Raw genomic sequence first — 21,306 nt, 5'->3', positions numbered from 1 at the left:
ACAGCCAGCAGATCTGCCCTACGAAACATGTTAAAGGAAGTACTTCGGGAAGAGGCAAATGATATCCAAAGAAAATCAGGGATCCTGGGGCACCTGGGTGGCTCAGTCGATTAGGCGTCTGCCTTCGGCTCGGGTCATGGTCCCGGGGTCCTGGGATCGGGCCCCGCCTCGGGCTCCCTGCTCGGTGGGGAAGCCTGCTTCTCCCTCTCCCTCTGCCTGCCGCTCCCCCTGCTTGTGCTCTCTCCCTCTCTCTCTGTCAAATCAATAAATAGAATCTTAAAAAAAAAAAAAAAAAAGAAAAATCAGGATCTATACAAAGAACTGAATAGTGCTGGGCATGGTAAAGTTGTGGCTGAATAGGAATTTTGTCTCTTATATTTAATCTCCTTAAAAGAGAAGTATCTAAAGTAATAATAGTAACAATGTATTATGGGGTTTAAGACACTGGTAGAAATAAAATGCAAGGCCACCACAGCACCAAGGATGGGAGAAAGGAAGTGGGGGTACAGTCGTATGATTCTTACAGTGTACATGAAGTGGTAGAATATCATTTGAATGCATGCTGTGACAAGCACCAATATATACTGTAAACCCTAGAGCAACCATGTGAAAAGAACCTTTAAGGTGTATAACTAGTAAGCCAACAGTGGAGATAAACTGCAGTAACAGCAAATGTTCAACTGATCCAAAATTATGGAGGGAATAGGAACATCTGAATAAAAAATACATATGATAGAAATATACAGCCAGCCAGATGGTACCTGTACATGTAAAGTGTTAACACGCTAAATGTACATTGCCTACACGTCAATTAAAAGACCTAATTTGACACTTTAGATAAAAATAGCAAGACCCAACTACATAGTGTCAAAAGAATCCCACTTTAAGTATAAATACATATATAAGTTAAAAGTAAGTGAATGGAAAATGGTAATGCTATGGTCTGAAGGTGTCTCCTCCCAAACTCTCATGTTAAGTATAACCCTCAAAGATGACAGTATTAGGAGGCTGGCCTTTGGGAGGGGTAGGTCCTCGGGCAGAGCCCTCATGAACGGGACAAGGGCCCTTATAAAAGAGGCTCCAGAGAGATCCAGGTCACACGACCACAAATCCGTGACCTAGAACAGGGCCTTCACTAGAGCCCAACCAAGCTGGCCCTTGATCTTGGTTCTCCAACCTCCATAACCGTGAGAAATAAGTTTGTGCATAAGCCACCTCGTCTGCGGTATTTTGTTCCTGCATCCCGACCACACTAAGACACACCCAGCAAACGTGAATCAAATGAGTAGCTGGAGGGGCTAAATTAATATTGCACAAATACACTGCAGAACGAGGATTATCACAAGGGAAAAGACAGATTTACATAAGAAAAGGGAGGTCTAGCCATCGAGAAGATATAAAAATCACGAACGCGCATGCATTTTTTAAAGCACAAGAGCTGAAAAGTAATAAAACTAAGAAGAAAAACAGACAAAGCAGTTATAGCGAGAGCCTTCAGCATTCTGCTGCCCACAACTGACAGTACAAGTGGACAGTACAATCAGACCCCTATGGAACACCGGAGCATCACTATCCACAGACATGACCTAACTGATACTTACAGAAGGACAGCGGAATACACATTCTTCTGAGGTGCACATACAGAGCTCACCAAGATAGACCACATGCTGTGCCACAGAGCAAATCTCAACTTCTAAAGGACTGAAATCATATAAACTAGGTTCTCTGACCACAAAGAATTAAAATAGCAATGGGTTGCCGCGAGGTATCTGGAAAACCACAAAATATTTTGAAATTAAATGACATTTCTAAATAACGCGGGGATCAAAGAAGAAACCGCAAGAAGTTGAAAAGGAAAACACAGTATATCAAAATTTGTGAGGTGAATCTAAAACAATGCACTGAGGGAAATTTCTATCATTAAATACTTGTATTAGAAAAGAAGAATTGTCTCAAATCAATTATCTAAGCTGTCACCTTAAGAAATTAAAAAAGCAAAATCAATTTAAACCTAAGGCAAGTGGAAAAAGTGTAACGGAGGTCTGAACAGAAATCAACTTAGTAGAAATCATAAAATCGACACAAAGGAATCAATGAAACTAAGAATGGGTTCTTTGACAAGATCAGTAAATCTAATAGGTTTAGCCAGAGTGATAAAAATGAACGAGGGCAGGGGCGCCTGGGTGGCTTGGCCCGATTAAGAGTCTGCCTTTGGCTCAGGTCATGATCCCAGGGTCCGGATCGAGCCCCGTGTCGGGTTCCCTGCTCAGTGGGAAGCCTGCTTCTCTGTCTCCCTCTGCCGCTCCCCCTGCTTGTGGCTCTGTCAAAGAAACAGATAAAATCGTTAAAAAAATGAATGAGGGCAGAGTGACACAGATGACTAATATCAGTTTTGCCAGAGGGGACATCAATAAAGATCCTTTAGAGATGAATTGGATAAGAAAATATTATTAAAAATATTATCCGAACAAAGATGAAATGGGAAAACTCCTTGAAAGACACTAGCTAGCAAACCTCAGTCAAGAAGTCGTTAACACGGGGACGCCTGGGTGGCTCAGATGGTTGAGTGTCTGTCTGCCTTTGGCTCAGGCCATGATCTCAGGGTTCTGAGACTGAGCCCCACGTCGGGCTCCCAGCTCAGCGGGGAAGTCTGCTTCTCCCTCTCCCTCTGCCTCTCTCCCTGCTTGTGCTCTCTCTCAAATTAATAAATAAAATCTTTAAAAAAAAAAAAAAAAAGACATAGTTAACACGAACGGCCCTATACCTGTCAAAGAGAATGAATTCAATAAATCAAACACAAAAAACCATTCTCTCACAAAAAACTCAAGGCTTAAGTGGCTTCATTGTTTAAATTCTATCAGGGGCGCCTGGGTGGCTCAGTCAGTTAGGCGGCTGCCTTCGGCTCGGGTCGTCATCCCAGGGTCCTGGGATCGAGTCCCACATGGGCTCCCTGCTCAGCGGGGAGCCTGCTTCTCCCTCTCCCTCTGCCTGCCCCTCTGCCTACTTGTGCTCTCTCTCTCTGTCAAATAAACAAAATCTATAAAAAAAAAATAAATTCTGTTAAACACAGATGGAAGAAATAATGCCAGTTTTGTACAAAATCTTCCAGGTAACTGAAGATGATGTTACACGTCCTAAAGCATGTTATAGAGCCAGCAACATCCCGACATCAAAGCAAGACAAGACGTTTGTTATAAATTACAGACTGTGAAAAAACATAAAGGGAAATATCACTATAGAGTTCAGAGCCTAGAAGGGAGAGCCATACTGCTCAACATCAATTACAGGAAGGGCTGTCCATTACAGACCCAACAGAAGACTAATCAACATGAAAGAACCTCAATTCCAGGCCCCAACACAGCATCGCCTACAAGATAGCAATTACCCCTGCAACGCAGCCAATGAGAACCTGTCATCATTCTGAACTCTTGCTTTTTCTCCAATGGACTTTTGTTCAAAACAACCCCTTCCGACTTCCTCCTTCTCCATAAAATAACATTCCTCTCCTTTGTTTGTTGGACTTGCCTAGGATTTTGCCTTAGGTTGCTTGTTCCAATTTCTAATTCTCCACTATTCCTGAATAGACCCATTTTTTTTTTGGCTGGTAAAATAACTGGCTGTTTTACTTTTAAGGCTAACAAGAGCAATGTAACTCATGAGCACAGATGCAGTAATCCAAAATAAATTAGCTGTTTGAAACCAACGATATATACAAAAGATAAAATACCATAGTGAAATGGCATTTGCTCTACGGCTTCAAGACGGGTTGAGTGTTTGATAATCAATCACTCTAACCGACCATAATAACAGACTAAAAATATATGAGCATCTCAACAGATGCATAAAAAGCATTTGATAAAATGTACCTGAGAAAAACTCCTAGCAAATCAGGAATAGAGAGGGGTTTCCATCTTAGTCTCTTAGGGGGGGATGTAACAAAGCTACCATAGACTGGATGAGTTACAGAAATAAGAGAAATGTATTTCTTACACTTTCGGATGCCGGGAAGCCCAAGATCAAGGTGCCAGCAGATTCGGCATCAGGCGAGGCCCTGCGTCCTGCCACACAGACTGCTGACTTCTTCTCCTCACATGGCAGGGGGGCTGAGGGAGCTCTCAGGGGTCTCTTTTATAAGGGTGCTAATGCTGTTCGTGTGGGCTCCATGCTCATGACCTGATCATCTCCCAAAGGCCCCACCTCCAATTACCATCATACTGGAGAAAGGCTTCACCATGAATGTTGGGGAGACGGCAATATTCGTTCAGTCTATGGCAACATCCTTAAACGGATAATTGGCACCTACAAAAAGATCGAAAGCTAATGTAATCGTGAATCGTCAAGGTCTGAATGCTTCCCTTCTAAGACAGCGAACACGGCAAGTATGTGTACTTTTGCCACTTCTAGTCGATAGTTTACTGGCTGTTCTAGCCAATAAAAAGGTCAAGAAGAAAGAAAGAAGTAACACAGGCATTATTCACAGGCAAAACCTGACTCCATAAAAAGAATCCACAGAAAAGTTACTTGAATTAAGAGGCCAGTTTAGCAAAGTAACAAGATACAAAATCAGTATGCAAAAGTCAATTGTTTGTATATACCGGCCATAAACAATCAAAAACGGACATTGTAAAAAGCAACACTACATAGTATACTACTAAAAACCAGGAAAGGGAAGTGTGCCACCATCGTCCCCACTCCCCAACTACAGAATTGTGGCTCAGAGGTTTTGAAGCAGAGAGCTCCTCTCAGAGGAATGAATTCCATTTGCAATGGAGTGTTTCGAAGGTTAGGCCTAGGGGCACTTTCAAAACAGTGGAGGCTGTGGTAAAAGGCAACCCGGAGGAGACTGGTGGAATTCCTGGACACAGAGGATCAACTGTAGGCTGGCTGGATTACCTGACACAATCAGGGAGAAGAGACAGCTGGAAGGAGCCTGCCTAGGGTCAGAACAAAATCTCAGACACTAACCTTGACAGCTGGCCCTTCAAAGGAGTGGGGATTTCACAGGTTCATATTATGAAGCAAGACAGCCAGGGCACTGTTGAAAACAGTAGAAGCAGCCCCCAGTTAGTGGACCTGGATAGCTGGGTTTGGTCAGGGAAAGAGACAATCAAAGACAGCCCCGCCCAAACCAGTCATCCCAAGGTGACAGCGGGCATACCCGTGTCGGCTCTCCCTGAGGAGTCAAACCTGAAGCATAACACAGCTAGGATGGGGGGCGAGGCTAGGGGGAGAGTGAGGAGTGAAAAGAGACTCTAAATAAACCAGCCAGACACTAAACAACTAAACAAGCTAACAGCAATAACAAACCCAGGAAGGGGTGTGACGGTCCAGTACCCAGAATTGCTATAATATTTTAGATAGTGTAGCAACCGGACTATTTTAGATTGTCAGGTTTCCAGACAAGAAAAAACACTTAGGATACATGCAAAGAAACAGGAAGGTATGAATAAGCGAGCAACAGAAACTGCCTGTGGTTGCAACCAGATGTCAGATTTGACAAGGAATTCAAAGTTGCTGTTATAAATAGGTCCAGAGAACAAAAGGAAACCTCAATCAAAGAAGTAAAGGAAGGTATGATGAAAATGTCCCATCAAATAGAGAATAACAATAAAGAGAGAACAATTATCAAAAAGAACCAAATAGAAGTTCTGGAGTTGAAAAGTGCAATAACTGAAGTCAAAAACTCACTCAAGGGGATCGACAGTTGTTGAACTACCAGAGAAAGATTTAGCCATCTTGAAGACAGACATACAGAGATCACTGAATCTGAAGAAAGAGAGGAAAACAAATGAGGAAAATAAATTGAGCTGCACAGGAATGTGGGACACTCTTAGGAACGCCCACAGAGAGCATGAGAATGCCACAACACAGACAGAAAGGAGCAGAAAAAATATTCAAAAGGAAACTGCCTGAAAGAAACTGAAGGAACTCCAGACAGGAGAAACGAGAAGAGATTCAGACATATCATAGGAAAAATGCTGAAAGCCAAAGGCAAGGAGAAACTCTTGAAAACAACAAGAGAAAATGACCTCTCACTTACGGGGGCAATCCAATCAGATTAACAGCAGACTTCTCAGCAGAAACAATGGAGGCCAGAAGGAAGTGGGATAATCATTGAAAATGCTCAACAACCAAGAATCTCATATCCAGTAAACTCTTTTTACAAATGAAAGCAACACTACTGAATTTGTTCCTTAGTTCTAACGGTTGTTTTGGTTTGGTCTGGTCTTTGTCAGAGTCTTCAGGGTTTTCTACGGATAAGAGCATGTCGTCCGAACCCGGTGGGCATGATGGCTTAAGTAAAATAAACCAGACACAGAAAGACAAACACTGCGTGATCTCACTTATACACGCAATCTAAAATAGACTCTTAGAAGCAGAGCATAGAACGATGGTTGCCAGGGGTTGGGGCAGGGGTAAGTGGGGATGTGATGGTCAAAGGTCCAAAGTTCTAATTATGCCAGAAAAATAGGTTCTGGAGATCTACTCTACAGCGCAGTGCCTTTAGCTGATGATACCGTGTTGTAGACTTAAAATCGCTAAGAGATGATCTTATGTTAAGTGTTCTTACCACTAATGATGGTAATATAGTAACAACCACACCCACAAGAACAAAGGGGGTGGGAGGAAACTGTGGGAGGTGATGGCTACATCTACGTCCTTGATGGCAGTGATGGCAGACATCTGCATACACACTCATCAAGTTGTACACACGAAATACATGCAGCTCTACCTATCAATCATACCTCCATAAAATGCACCTCTTTGGCACCACTAATCACAGGCGTAATTTTTATGTTTCTGTGTATGATGGTTAGAGGAACTATTCTCTTGTGATTTGGCACAAACGCCACGAAAACAGGGAAGTGTCTTTATTCATTCTATCCCCCAGGCACCCAACACAGTGTCTAGACAGTGGCTGGGGACTTGGTGAATCACAGTTAAATGAATGGAGTCTCTCTCCCTGTGTTTGTTACACACACACACACACACACACACACACACACACAGTCACCATCATACCCATGCAGATCAGTGAGCAGTGCCTGGGCAGACACCCTGAGGGGATCAGGAGGTGGAGGAGCACCAGCAGTTTTGCTAGATGGTGGCTCTGAGCTTCTGTAAGGTGAAGCAGCATGACTGTCAGCGGGGCTAAGAAGCTTTCTGAGTCTAAGGTCAAGGCTGGGACCTTTGTGCCTGCACACACTCGGTGTCCCCTTGTTACCGCCGATGGTGGGTCCTCAGAATGCTCATCACCACCTGCAGTGATTCCCTCCCAGACCTCGGGCCAGGGCGCCCTCTCCCCACAATAATGGAGCACGCTACTCTCTTAGCAGAAAAGCAAGGCCAGAAAATCGGTTTTCTGCTGTTCGTCCCCTCTTGACGTGTTTTCTCACCTTTTATTCACTTCCATGGTTCTCCTTGGAGTCTCCCAACCCAACCTGCTAATTCCCAACCAGTGTCTACAACACCTGTGCATGCGGCTCACTGGCGATGTAGGCGTCTACTGGAGGAGAGCTGGATCTAACTACGGGGCGGTGTATTTTCTTTCTGCTTTCTCGTCTGAATCTGTAAGCTTCCAGACGTCAAGAAAAGTACTCCAGCTGGCCCACAGGAGGAGAATGCTTCAGGTGAGGCTGCCACTCTCATGCACCGCAGGGCGCAAAGCAGTGCTGCCTCATAAGAACCACACGCTGCCCCGCTGCACCGCAGGGGCCCAAAGAGAATGAAAGCCTAAGAAACCTCAGTGCAGATCCTCATGTCAACGGCACAACCGTCTCCTCTCAGGGACATGCAAGCTGCTGTCTGGTCTGGTTTGGTTTCGACCTGCATCCTCTGGGGCGATTTCATAGCACTTGCAGACTTAGCTAACCTTCCATCCAAAGCTCTCTGCTTCCCCCGCTGCTCCTCTCTACTGTACCACATCGCTCCTCTCTGCATTAAATGCCCGGACTGGGTGTTCACCTGGCAAGGGTATCAAAGCCGCAGTCTTCATAAAAACGACTGGAAACTCGTACCAGAGACACTGGCTGTGCAACAAGAATGAAGATACAGCAAATCAAACAGTGAACAAAATGTTATTTGCAAATTATCTAGCGTCTCACACTTAGGGTAAATGACTTAATGTGGTGTACTCTCTTCCAGGCTTCATGCTATGCATTTTTTAAATCATGAGATTGGAGTGGGGAGGTCCTCTACACTCTTTCATCTGCTGTTTTGTTTCCTCACATTATACCATAAACTACTGTCCATCATGATAATGACGATGAGGATACTGATGCTGACGTCCGCATGTATAGACCTTGATATGAACCAGACACCCACTTAGTGATGTGCCTAGAGTGACTTGTCACCCCACAGTGTCTCATGCACTGAAGAGACAACATGTTCAATCCATACCCAGATCCAGTGTAATCAGATTAAGCTACTGCACACGTTCACCTGTCTTTTGAGCCAGAGGACACTGGACATGGAGGTGCACTGCAGTTTAGGGCCAAATCCCACGTCTCTTTATGCTTCTCTCTGACCTGGGTACCACCCTGACTCTGCCCTTGCTGGCTAGGTGGCTTTGGGTAAGTTACTTCCCCTCTTAACCTCCACGTGTCTCAGTTTCCTGGTCTGTAAACAGGGCATGTCAACCTTAAAAATACTTACCTCCCAGTGTTGCAGTGACTAGTCAATGACTTTAAAAAAAAGTCTATCTGTAGGGAAAGAGCTAAAAACAATGCCAGGCCTATAGTAAGCCTCCTGACGTGTGAGCTTCTATTCCTGTGTCTCTTTACTTCTGCTTTCTGCTTGTGCCCCTCATCCTTCCCTCCTGTTTGCCACGACTTCTCTCTTCCTGCCCCCAGTATACCTTCACCTCGCCCTCTCCCTTTCCCTCCCCACCGCCCCTTTCCTCAGACTCTCCAAAAACACTGTTTACCATCTCCTCATGCTGGAGCTCAGAACATATTAATACATCGGCCTTTTGTTCAATCAATAATGAATATTAGTGGAAGAGAAAAATCCACACGATAAAACTGGCCATGTGAAAACTCCATGAGAAATAAAGTCTTACCGATGACAATCTGACCTAGTAACAGTTTCATAGCGTTCCCGGATTCACCTGTGACCATCTGATGCAGGAGAAGTGGATTCGATAGAACTAACAGCAAGAAAAGAAGCCACGTGATGAGGTTCTTTGGCCTTTACACTTCACTCTTTGACATGATTATGCAAATTCACAGACTCGTGTTCTATCCTTATCCAGTGACCACTTACTTTTCCAACCACCGTACAAGACGTATGAACGGGTCACTTGGTCTAATTCCCTAGAGAAGTTTCCACTCGGACTTCATAATCACCCATAAGGAGAGCTGAATACTCACTATGCTAAGAAACATACGCCGTCCCCTGTGCCCCCGCCCCCGACTCAATTCTGGAGTCCCTGAGGAGCTGACGTGATCGCGCCAAGTCCCTCCAGTGAGTCAGAAGTAGTCTCGACACCATCTGTCCGGAACACGCTTCGGGGAGATGTGGGAAGGACAAGAGGAACAGCAGCTAGAACTGACTGACAGCTCTCCACATGCCAGGCGCTGTCCTGACAACTTTCCTTGTCTTAACACAGAAGGTGCTCTAAACTGCCCCACTAACTAGTATTTCCATGTTGCTACAGGAAACGAGGCTCACGGATGTTACGGAACGTGCTCAGTGTCGCCCAGCTGTAAGTGGTGGAGGCACAGGTCTGAAGGCGTTGTGGAAAACTCACCCTGCTGTGTATTTCTTCAATCAATGGTAAGCTCCAATGGCCACCGCAAAATATTTAGAATAACGGCTAACACAGACCAGACTGGTTTTATAGCATGGAACCGCGCAGGACACAGAAATGTGATTTCAACAGCAATCACGTAGATGGAAGCTCGACAGGACTGGATTCAGGAGACTTTCTGGAAACAGTACTCTCAGAGCCTCCTTAAGAACAGCAGACAGGACGTCAGTCTCCTAGCCAAAGGCGTTGGGTTTGTGCACCAGAGAAGGCACCAAACTGGTGTCGCTTCTGCACCCTCACAGTGGAGAGAGAAGCCTGGTGGCAGGAAAAACAGAGGACCATTCTCCTGCTCCAGTAGTTCCCAGACAAGCTGCCCACATGAGTCAGAACCCAGGAACACTGAAAAAATGCACATGCTGGGGCGCCTGGGTGGCGCAGATGGTTAAGCGTCTGCCTTCGGCTCAAGTCATGATCCCAGGGTCCTGGGATCGGGCCCCACGTCGGGCTCCTGGCTCAGCGGGGAGTCTGCTTCTCCCTCCCCCTCTGTCTCTCCCCCTGCTCATGCTCTCTCTCTCCGTATCTCTGTCTCAAACGAATAAATAAAATCTTTAAAAAAAATGCACACACTCTGATCCACACCCAGTGAATCTCATTTAGTGTGGCTACGACGGTGCCCTAGAATCTGGGATTTTTAACTCTGCCTAGGAAACACTCAAGAACTTTATTAGGCCCCTTTGGGAGCAAGCCTGTCTCCAAGGTACTGACTTTCTGGACAGACACGCACATGAGAAGACCAGCGTGAAAGCAGGCAAGAAGAAAGGACATAATGAACACGGCGCGAGAGGCAAAGCAAGGGCAGGGCAGTGCATGTTCTGAGAAGACATCATGACCCCGCTGGCCTTTCTTCCTGAAGGCTTCCGTCTGTCTTATCTCAAAACCATTTTCTTTGGGGCGCCTGGGTGGCTCAGTCGTTGGGTGTCTGCCTTCAGCTCAGGTCACGATCCCAGGGTCCTGGGATCGAGCCCCGCATCGGGCTCCCTGCTCAGCGGGAGGCCTGCTTCTCCGTCTCCCACTCCCCCTGCTTGTGTTCCCTCTCTCGCTGTGTCTCTCTCTGTCAGATAAATAAATAAAATCTTAAAAACAAAACAAAACCACATTTTCTTCAAGGCCAGTGGATGGGGATGGTGACAGGAGATGACATTTAGATCCCACGACGGCATGGGCTTTTCTCGAGGACCATGCATCCCGTATGATGTGAGGTTATGCGATCTATTATCCCCACCTCCTCTCAGCCTTCGGTTCATTCTCGCACCCACGCTCCATTCCACATCAGCCTGGAGCAACCAGAACTTGGGGCCAATGTCTTCCCTTCCCCTGCCAGAAACCTGCCCCTGACCTTAGAAGATCGTCTCCCTCTTCTCCTTGCAGCTGTCCGTCTGTGATCTCACCTGCTGGCCCAAACAGGACAGTAGCTTCAAGCCCTAGCCCAGCCCCCCCTCTGCTGTCCGCACGTGGAAAGGCTTCTCATCAACGAGGAGAAGCCCAGGTCCAGGAGCTAAGAGCCATGACTACCACAAAACCATCCTGGGCACTGACATCCCATGGCAGTGGTGACCCCCGAAACAAAGCTTTACCTCACACCCTAGCTGTCCCAGAAACATTTTCTCATCACAGTAAGCAGACAGAAGAGGAAGGTGCCCGGAATCCTTCCTGGGGGGCACTGTGCCCTCCTCCACGCTGCCACACTATTTCCTCTGACCAAATGCAGGCAAGGACCACAACATTCCTATCCTTCCGTTGTGAATACGAGGCTTTGGGGGGAGGGTACCTGCAATAATAATACTTAATATTTAAACCAAAATACTGGCGCATTTTGAAAAGTTCAGAGGGCAATTTTGATTGTTGAAATGATGGAAGGGAGGTCCCGGCATTTAGGAAGGGAAAGTTGCAGGGATGCAAACCTTTTTTGCAGAGACTTCAATGCACTGGATTCTCCATGAATGTAACTTCCCTGTAAACGGAGGGAAACTGGCATGTTGTTTTACCCGGAAAGGTACCAATAACCCTTGACCGTTTTGGAAAACACATCGGCGAAAGCCATTCCCTTCTTGGCTTTGAGTCTGCGACCACATGCCAGTTCTGGCTCGGTAGCTGCGGCTGTGCATGGAGGAGACAGGATGAGGGGAACCCAAGTGTACGGACCAGATGCAGCTTCTGCACGATATGCTGGGAAAGGACGGGAAGAATTCAGTGGGAGATGTTCATCGTGTGATCTGCCAGGAGCGGCCGAACAAAACCAGCTTAACCACTGCCACTTTGCTTCCATGTCTGTCTCCCTCACCAGACTCCTACCTCCTTCTTGGAAGGTTGGACACACACCCAGTTCATCGTGGTGTCCTCAGGCCGGAGGCCCCGACACTTAGCAGAAGGCCAGTCCACACCTGTGGAACTGAAGGAAACTGGGAATGGCTGGACCCCGCGTCATAATGACGAACCACACGACAGAACCATGTCCAGACTGAAGCATGTCAGGCTGCAGAGGGCGGGACGCGAGTGCCACAGGCCTGTCTTAGGACCCCTGCAGCAGGGTCCCAGCAGCCTGCGGTACTCATCTCCCACTACATCCCTCAGGGGTCCCAGATTTGACCAGTTCAAACAATTCTCACCAACCATAAAAGTCTAACGTAGTAAAAGAGATAACTTACTGCTTAAGTGTCTGTCTGAACCTTGTTTTTAGCTGGCCTGAGGCACAAATTCAGGCACAGCATACTCTGGGCGGGAAGCAGAAGCGGACCTGAAAGTCTTCCAGGCTGAGGCAGCGGCAGGCTAGGCAGAGCGCGCACACACGAAGTGTAATCGCAGAGGGCACACGCGACACTCCTGGAACAGAGTTTACAACTGTTAGGGAGCCCAGAGCTGGACACACACGAATCAGGCGATACAGCTCACCAGGGCCTCGCTGTGGCCTCCCACCACGGGACCTTCCCCTCCAGGACTCCCCGTCTGAGCCCTTGCTTTCAGAGGGCTGCCTGGAGGCAGTCAGTTCCAAAAGTGTGGCCTGTCCACACACCAGTTCACCTCCTTCCGAGGGAGGAGGTCATGTGGAAGTGCGGCGCAGGCAGAGCCCCAGAGCTGGGGCCACGCCTGCTGTCCCACAGTCAGAGCTCTGGCAGGCGTGGCTGCAGGCTCAGCAGCCAGTTTGCATCAAAGTGCTCACAGCCACTGGGAAAGACTGCACTGCGAGTATTTCTTCAAAACAAAACAGACAGGGGGCGCCTGGGTGGCTCAGTGGGTGAAGCGTCTGCCTTTGGCTCAGGTCGTGCGTGATCCCAGGGTCCAGGGATGGAGCATCTCCCTCTCCCTCTGCTGCTCCCCCTGCTTGTGCTCTCTCTGTCAAATAAATAAATTTAATCTTAACAAAAAATAGACAGTTTCCAGGAACAGTTTGGACAAACAGAGGTCATTAATGTCTTTGCTTCCTCCCGCTGCCTCTCCCCAGGTGCCAGGTTTGCGTTTTCTCCACTGTTACAAAATCAGCGTGTACAATTCTGAAATCGAACTTTCACATTTCTTTACTTATCCCCTCCTCTCCTCTAAACCTTTTGTATGGAGGGGCTGTTCTCAAAAGGGACAAAAGCGTTTGCATAGAAAAACCTATTGCATAACGACAAAGACTCGTGATCATTAGGGACTGTCAGGATGAAATCCTGAATTTTCAACATTTTCAAAATGGGTTTACATCACCTCCTGCCCTTTTTGTCTCTCTCATTCATGCAGCGACCAGGCTAGAAAAGGTCGTTCCCTTGCTGGGCGCAGCTGCATTGAACAGCGGCCCTGCCTCACATCTTGAATCAATTTTCTCAATGCATCCAGACGCCAACAGCCACAATGTTCGAAGCCATTTTGAAATCCTCCCTTTTCCCCTCTCACTGAAAGTTTATGGAAACTGCTAGCAGTAAACGGACACTTGCCGGTGACCACACAGGGGCCAGGGGGCTTCCTGGTTGGAATGGGGGGAGGGCCAGCCACAGCGGCAGTAAGCAAGGTGAGGAAAAGGCTGGAGTGCTTTCCCCCCCACCCCGTCTTTGCCTCTAGTTTACGGAAAGCTTTTTCTGGCTCAGGGAACTGATTAAATCTGTTTCCTCCCACTTGGGAGGAGAGAGCGTGTTAAACTTTCAACATTTTTGGCTGACCCAAAGCTCACCTTTGGGAAGGTCTGTATCCTCTTGCCTGGCCCTGAGAAAATCAAGCCCCAAGTCCTAAGGTGGCTACAACAGTTGAGCTGCTGCTTCATACCATGGGTATATCCACAGTCACTGGGCACAAACGGTTCATCCCCTCTACCGCGTCAGCCTTCCCTTACTCAGAGAAGTCTTTCAGCACATTTTAGTGAGGCAGGGTCTTCTCGCTAGTGAGTCCCACGGCTACCACCGCTGTTTCCGACGTCCCAAGACCACCCTTGCTTTCGGTGAATCCCCAGGAGGGCCCAAAGGACTCAGCACACAGTCATCCTCAGGGTTAAGATTTATTACAGCAAAAGGATACAAAGCAAAATTACCCAGGGGAAAAGGGCCCCTGGGTAACATCTGGAGGAAACCAGTGCAAGCTTCCAAGAGTCCTTTCCCAGTAGAGTCATGCTATTTGTACCTCCAGCAACAAATCATGGTAAGTCACACGAAACGCTGTCTACCAGGGAAGCTCATGACTAACACCGTGTCTGAGGTTTGTTTTGGGGGCTGGACACAGAGGCACTCTCTGCCTAGCACGTACAGAGATTTCAGATTTCCAGAAGGAAAGCAGGTGTTTAGCATGAAACATATTGTTTGGACAGTTTAGGAAGAGTAAAGCATCCTGCTCGGGTAGGGAATGGTGGGAAGCCTTCCGAAATTCAAGTTCCCGGATGCAAGGTAAGGGCCAGCATGCTGATCTCTGCAAGGATAGCGGTTTCGGGCCTGCTATGTTAACTCTTCTCTGCACAACACCCAACAACAATGCTTCGAGATGCATCACCAAGTCAGACAGAAGGGAAGGATAAATGAACAAATCTACAAATGATAGCTGTAGAGCTCAACACTCTCTCAGTAATATGCAGAAGGAACAGGAGAAAATCAGCAATATGTGGATGAACTGAACAACACCGTGAACTACCTGGATGTAAGCGACAAGTACAGAACCCTTCCCATAGCAGCGGCAGAATATACATTCTTTTCAAGGGCATATGGGAGTTTTACCAAGGTACCCTGCATCCTGGGTCATAAAACAAATATTACAGGTTTTTTTTTTTTAAGATTTTATTTATTTATTTGACAGAGAGAAACACAGCGGGAGAGGGAACACAAGCAGGGGGAGTGGGAGAGGGAGAAGCAGGCTTCCCGCTGAGCGAACAGCCCGATGCGGGGCTCGATCCCAGGACCCTGGGATCATGACCTGAGCCGAAGGCCAAATATCACAAGTTATAAAATAGTTGAAATCATACGGAGAATGTTGCCTGAGCAGAAGAGAAAAACTACGAGTATGTAAGAAAAAGTGAAGAGGAAAATCTCCAAACACAAGGAAATTACACCACACGCTTCTAAATAATCCATGGGGCGCGCAAAGGGCAAGTCTCAAGGGAAATTAGAGAATATTCTGGATACTAACCCCTTATCAGATGAACTGAATGGAAATGAAAATACAACATATCCAAATTTGCAGGATGCAGCTACAGCAGCGTTGGGCAGTAAATGTACAGCATCAAATGTTTGCATTAGAAAGAATCAAGGACCCAAATCAATAATGAAAGCTTCCCCCTTAAGAAACTAGAAAAAGAAAATAAACTCAAAGCAAGTAAATAAGGGAAACAGACATTAGAACAGTTATCAGGAAAAGAATAGTCATTGAAACCAAAAGCTGGTTCTTTGAAAAGGTCAGTAAAATTCATAAATTTCTATCCAGACTGACACAGAAAGAAAGATAAGGAAAGATACAACTTAACACTATGAGGAAAGAAATAGGTTACAGACTCTACAGCGAAAAGATTCTAACAAATAACTATGTACCTACATTTGGCAACTTAGATGAAACAATCAATTGCTTGAAAGACACCGACTATTAAAACTCAACCAAAAAAAAAAAAAAAACAAAAAAACACACAAAACAAAACACCACCCAGATTATCTGAAAAACATACACATTATTTTAAAAATGTTATCTTTTAAAAACTTTCAGGAAAGAAATCTCCAGGCCCTGACGGTTTCTCTGGAAAATCCTACCACACATTTAAGAAGAAACAACAGCAATTCTATACAACCCCTTCAAGTAAATAGAAGACAGGGAACATTTCTTGAATCATTTTATCAGATCACCATTACCCTGACACCAAAATCAGACAAAGACAGTACTAGCAAATCCAATTCAATAATATATAAAAAGAATAATACAACACGACCCAGTTGGGTTTATCCTAGAAATGCAAAGGCAGTGCAGTATTCAAAAATCAATGAATAGGGGCACCTGGGTGGCTCAGTTGGTGAAGTGTCCCACTGTTGGTTTTGGCTCAGGTCATGATCTCAGGGTCCTAGGGTGAAGCCTTGCCTTGGGCTCCATGCTCAGCAGGGAGCCTGCTTGTCCCTCTCCCCCTGCTCCTCCCCCCCCCCCACACTCCCAGGCACTCTCGCTCTCTCTAAAAATAAGTAAATAAATCTTTTAAAAAGTCAATTAATAAATCAATTATATTAGCGTATCAAAAAAAGAACCACATGATCATATCAATTCATGCAGAGAAAGCATTTGACAAAATTCAACCGCCATTCATGATAGAACAAGTCCGCAAACCAGGAACAGAAGGGAGTTTTCTTAACCTGGATTTAAAACATCTTACAAAAATACCTACACCTCCCATCCTACTTAATGGAGAAAGACTACATGTTTTCTCCCTAAGACCAGGAATGAGGCTAGGATATCCACTCTCCCCTCTGTTATTCAATATTTGCTGGAAATCCTAGCCATTCCAGAAAGGAAAGAAAAAAGAAAGATCAGGAAGGAGGAAATAAAACTGTTCCAATTCACAGATGACATGATTATGTACACAGATAATCCCATGAAATTAAACAAAAAACCTCCTAGAACCAGTAAGTGCATCCAACGCTGTTGCAGCATACAAGCTCAACACAAAAAGTCAAGCAAATTTCTACATGCTAGCAATGAACAATTACCTAACAAAACAAAAAGCAGAAATCACTGGCACATACCACTTAAAATAGCTTCCCCCCTCAAACCTAGCGAAACATACACAGGATCCGTATGCCCTAAACTACAAAAAGAGGAGGAAAGAAGTACAAGAAGGCCTGGACAAATGGAGACACATACTGTGTTCATGGGTTGATAAAGTCAGTATAATTTAGATGTCAACAGGTCCCAAAGGGATCCATCATATTAATACAATTCCAATCAAAAATCCCAGTAGGACTTTTTTGGAAATATACACTGATTACGAAGTTTAGGTGGAAAGGCAAAGGAAGTAGAATAGTCAAATAATTTTGAAAAAGAAAAAGGAAATTGGAGGAGTAACACCAATTTTATGATTTACTACGCAGCAACAGCCAAGATACGGAAACAACATCAGTGTCCATGGAGGGATCAATGGATCACGAAAATGTGCTATAGATACACGATGGAATATTATTTGGCCACAAAAAAAGAAGAAAATCCTGCCTTTTGCAACTACATGGATGGACCCTGAAGGCTTTATACTGAGGTAAGTCAGACAGACAAAGATAAATACCTTACGTTGTCACATATGTGGAAATTTAAAAAGCAAACTCATAGAAATAGAGATGAGAATGGTGTTTGCCAGAGGTTGGGGGGAAACGCTGGTCTTCGGTACAAAATTCCAGCCCGAAGATGAATAAGTTATGGGGATCTAATGTATATAGACAGCACGGTGACTATCACTCACAATACTGTATTAGATATGGAAAGTTAAGAGAGTAGATCTTACATGTTATCAGCACACAAAAAATGGTCATTATGTGAAAGAACAGAGTGTTAGCTAACTTTACATAGTAAATATTTCACAGTGTATACATGTATCACATCATCACCTTGTATACCTTACGTTTACTTATGTTATGTATCAATAGTATCTCAATAAAGCGGAAAAAACAGAATTATCCCCAGCATGTTCCAGTGGGAGCCCCTTCAAGCAATTTTGTGTGTCCTTCTGACAGCAGCCAATCCTTCCTTGACCTGTCCCTTATTACTGGTACCACAAGTTGAGCCAGGCTCATTTCTCCTTTCCCTCTGCCATCCCAACACACACGCGTATGAACATCTGTATCTATCGATCTATGCCTATATGCACACATACATACCGAAAAGCGTGAGTTCACATGGAGACCTCCAATCGCAATGTAACACCTCAGAATTTGTTTGTTTTCTTCCCTTCTGTATCTGAAACTCCGTTTTCCAAGAGCGAGAGTCATGTCTCCCAGTATCTTTTTACACATTTACTGAGTTGATGAATCCCACTGTATATAAGCCATCCCTCCTGCACGACAGAGGCCCACCCTCACATGCTCTGCTGAACCACTCCCTGACCTTGACCTCCATACACCACTCGAGTTAGAATCCTTGAGCCAGTTGGCCTTCTCCCCATCCAACCCCCAGGGACATCCTCCTCACCACCTTGGGCTCTGTCCCCAGTGCAGCCTGCTCCTATGTATGGATGCCCTTGCCACTGTGCCTGGGCTCTGACTCCTCAAGTAGGGGATGCCCCTCCACACATACACTTGCCTTGCTCTGTAGCACCGAAGGGCTTTAGCGCTGAACTGCTCAGGCACAGAAGAGAAGAGAAGGGAAAGAAAGGGGAGGGGAAGAGGTGAATATACCTCAGTACAATCAGTTAATTAAGGTGAACTGGGCTAAATCTGGGCAATATCATGAAGCCAGTGCTTTTTTTCCCCTCCCTGCTCTCCAGCTTCCTCTTCCTGCCTCTCTTCTCTACCCCTGTTCTTTCTCAGTCCTGACCTCCATCAAATGTAGAAAGGTAATGAGGGTCATGATTCCCGTATGATCATTTACATCAGCTGGCTGGCTGACATCCAGTGTGGACGGCATCCACCCTGCAGCTCTGACACTCAAGCCCTCTGTCTCTCGTGGCGGAGCACAAGGTTTCCCCCTCTTTTAGCAATTTCAGGTGTAAGCAGGAGAGCAGATTCCGTGCACTTCTCGGAGCCTTGGGTCCTCTGTCTGTAAAATGGGGATGAAGCCCACCTCCCTCACAGGTTGTGGGAGAAACAGAGACAGCAACACCAGACACCTTTCGATGAGCTCTATGTGTCAAACCCAGCGACGAGGGCTTTGACCAGCATCACAGGACTCCTTGATATCCAGGAACACACCCAGTGGATTTCCCCTCAGCACTGTTGCACCTGCTGCTGTACCTTCTGCCTCCAGTGTTCTAACAATGCAGGTGGTTCCACGGCCTGCTCCTTCACTTCCTCAGGCCTCTGCTCAGTCATTACCGTCTGAGGGAGTCCTTCCCTCATCACCCTGAATCAGTAACAACATGCTCCCCACATACTCTTTCCTCTAACCGCCTTATCTTTCTATGGAGCACTTGCCACCCTCTGATAGTCAACATATACTCACTGGCTAACTCTATGAAATGCGAGACTTTGTCAGTTTTGTCCTGTGTTGTATTCCAACTCCTAGAAAAGTACTCAGGCACACAGCAGGTGATCAGAAAATTCTTGGGGAACGATGGCTGGGAGTCAGGACCCTGACACACACTTCTAAGTTGCACAGGTACCCTCCAAGACAGGCACTGGCCCCATTTTATTGATTGTGATCCATATTCAGGCTTCAGGAGACAGGTGACTTGCCCAATGACACAAACAGGATTTGGGGCTCTGGGCTTTGGAATCATATCTGCCACGTTCCAAAACCCTCGGTTCCTGGACAGAGACCTCACAACCACAAAGGTCAAAGATTTTACTTCTGAGACACAGAGCCCAAACAGCTCAGATACCCAGAGACAACAAAAACAGATCACTGAACACAACCTAAAAAAGATCCCCAAAATCCCTGCACAACGAGCTCACAACTTGAGTCACAGACTCCCCAAAGCAACAGAGATCATACACACTGAGACAACTCCCACACGCCAACAGACCAACGTCTTCACTCTAAGGACACAAATTAAATCTGCTCAGCTACGTCACATCCTAGAGAGACTCCCAAACCATGCAGACACCTCCCAAGCTAATACAAAGACCTCCAAAAACAGAAAGACATTTAAGCTCAAATAACTCGGAAACATCACAGAACCTTCAGAGAAAGCCCCCAGACAAATGAGAGAACCTACACGTACCTCGCACACAGACTCCCCAACAGCTCAGATCCTTTACACCTTAAGACAGTGCCCCCCACCCCAGGCAGCTCAGAGACATCACAACTTGAAACCCAGAATCACACACAGCTCAGAGACCTCACACCCTAGGGTGCAGCTGCCAACACAGAGATCTCAAACCCAGGGACACCAATGCACAAAACGCTCAGAAAGTGCACCCCCAGATATACAGACACACACAGCCTAAAACACCTTATCCCATGGCGTACACAATCCACTCAGACAGCATAGCCCATTCACTCACAATCCCCCCAAAGCCTCAGAAAGATCAAATGTACCCAAACTGCATCTGTACTGACCTACCTGTAGCGATACACATCCCCAAACTGCCTGACACACTCCACTTCTTCCTAGGCAGGGACGCCAACCAAGCGCACAGACCTCGCCCTGGACATTAATTGATTGCACCTGGAGGACTGACGGCACCGCGCCAGACGCGCCCGGCTGAACAAGACTGAAAGAGCTCACGTGAAGACGGCACGGTCACCGCGCGCGTCCGCCGCCAGACACAGCTGTTGCGCGGAACCTCGCCACCGACTAGGGCAGCATCTTCAGCCCCTCGGGGCAGTCGGTCGGTGAGCAGTTCAACTCGGAGAAAAATTCTACACTCTGAAAGGCCACACACACACACGCACGCACACACAAACACCACACACACCCCTCACCCCGAGTTCCAGCTCCGCCAGCGTCTTGCCCACCCCAGCCAGACGACCAATAGGAACTGGGCAGGCGAGGACGGAGGCGGGGACTAGTAGGCACTGTGCGCCCCGGAAGGGTTTACGCCGGCCATCTCACCGGAACCAATCACCGCGTAGAAAGTCTCTGACCCCGCCCCCCCACAGTGGAGAGCCAATCCCTCGCCCGGTTGTTGCTCAGCTGGACGTGACCATGTAGAGACGGAGGGGTGGAATCGGCGAAGTGAAGGGAAGGCGGAGGCCTCACACCGGCTGTCCACTCGGGCTCAGATGGGCCAGGAGAATGGAGTGCAGCGGGCGGGGAAGGACCCGGCGGCGCTATTAGCGCCTCCGCTGGGAACCGTGGCTGATGCAGACCTTCGGTGTTGTCACCTACACAATGGATTGTTCCAAGATCGGACGCCCCCTCCCTAATGGTACCTCCTGGCGAGGACGGTCCTACCTCCGTGCCCCTGAGAGGTACTTCCAGA

The 21,306-nt window shown here is 46.7% G+C and overlaps 1 protein-coding gene across 16 annotated transcripts in view; it reads right to left on the bottom strand.

Annotated features, from left to right (window-relative positions):
- FAM156A (family with sequence similarity 156 member A) overlaps positions 1-20,894 on the bottom strand; it is a 41,571-nt gene extending 20,677 nt beyond the window's left edge. For 2 of the 16 annotated variants that reach the window (XM_036070422.2, XM_078064617.1), the window contains exons 1-3: positions 20,807-20,873; positions 12,457-12,631; positions 7,966-8,030 (exon numbers count right to left, since the gene is read on the bottom strand). The gene's annotated coding sequence lies outside the window, so the exon portion shown is untranslated. The other 14 variants (XM_078064608.1, XM_078064612.1, XM_078064609.1 and 11 more) reach the window with 14 other exon arrangements.
- Between the last annotated feature and the right edge of the window lie 412 nt (positions 20,895-21,306).

The sequence above is a fragment of the Halichoerus grypus genome, chromosome X, assembly GCF_964656455.1.
Source record: "Halichoerus grypus chromosome X, mHalGry1.hap1.1, whole genome shotgun sequence".
In the NCBI taxonomy this organism is placed as follows: domain Eukaryota; kingdom Metazoa; phylum Chordata; class Mammalia; order Carnivora; family Phocidae; genus Halichoerus; species Halichoerus grypus.
Note: the sequence above shows the minus strand (reverse complement) of the source record. Positions and strands in the feature narration are given on the sequence as shown.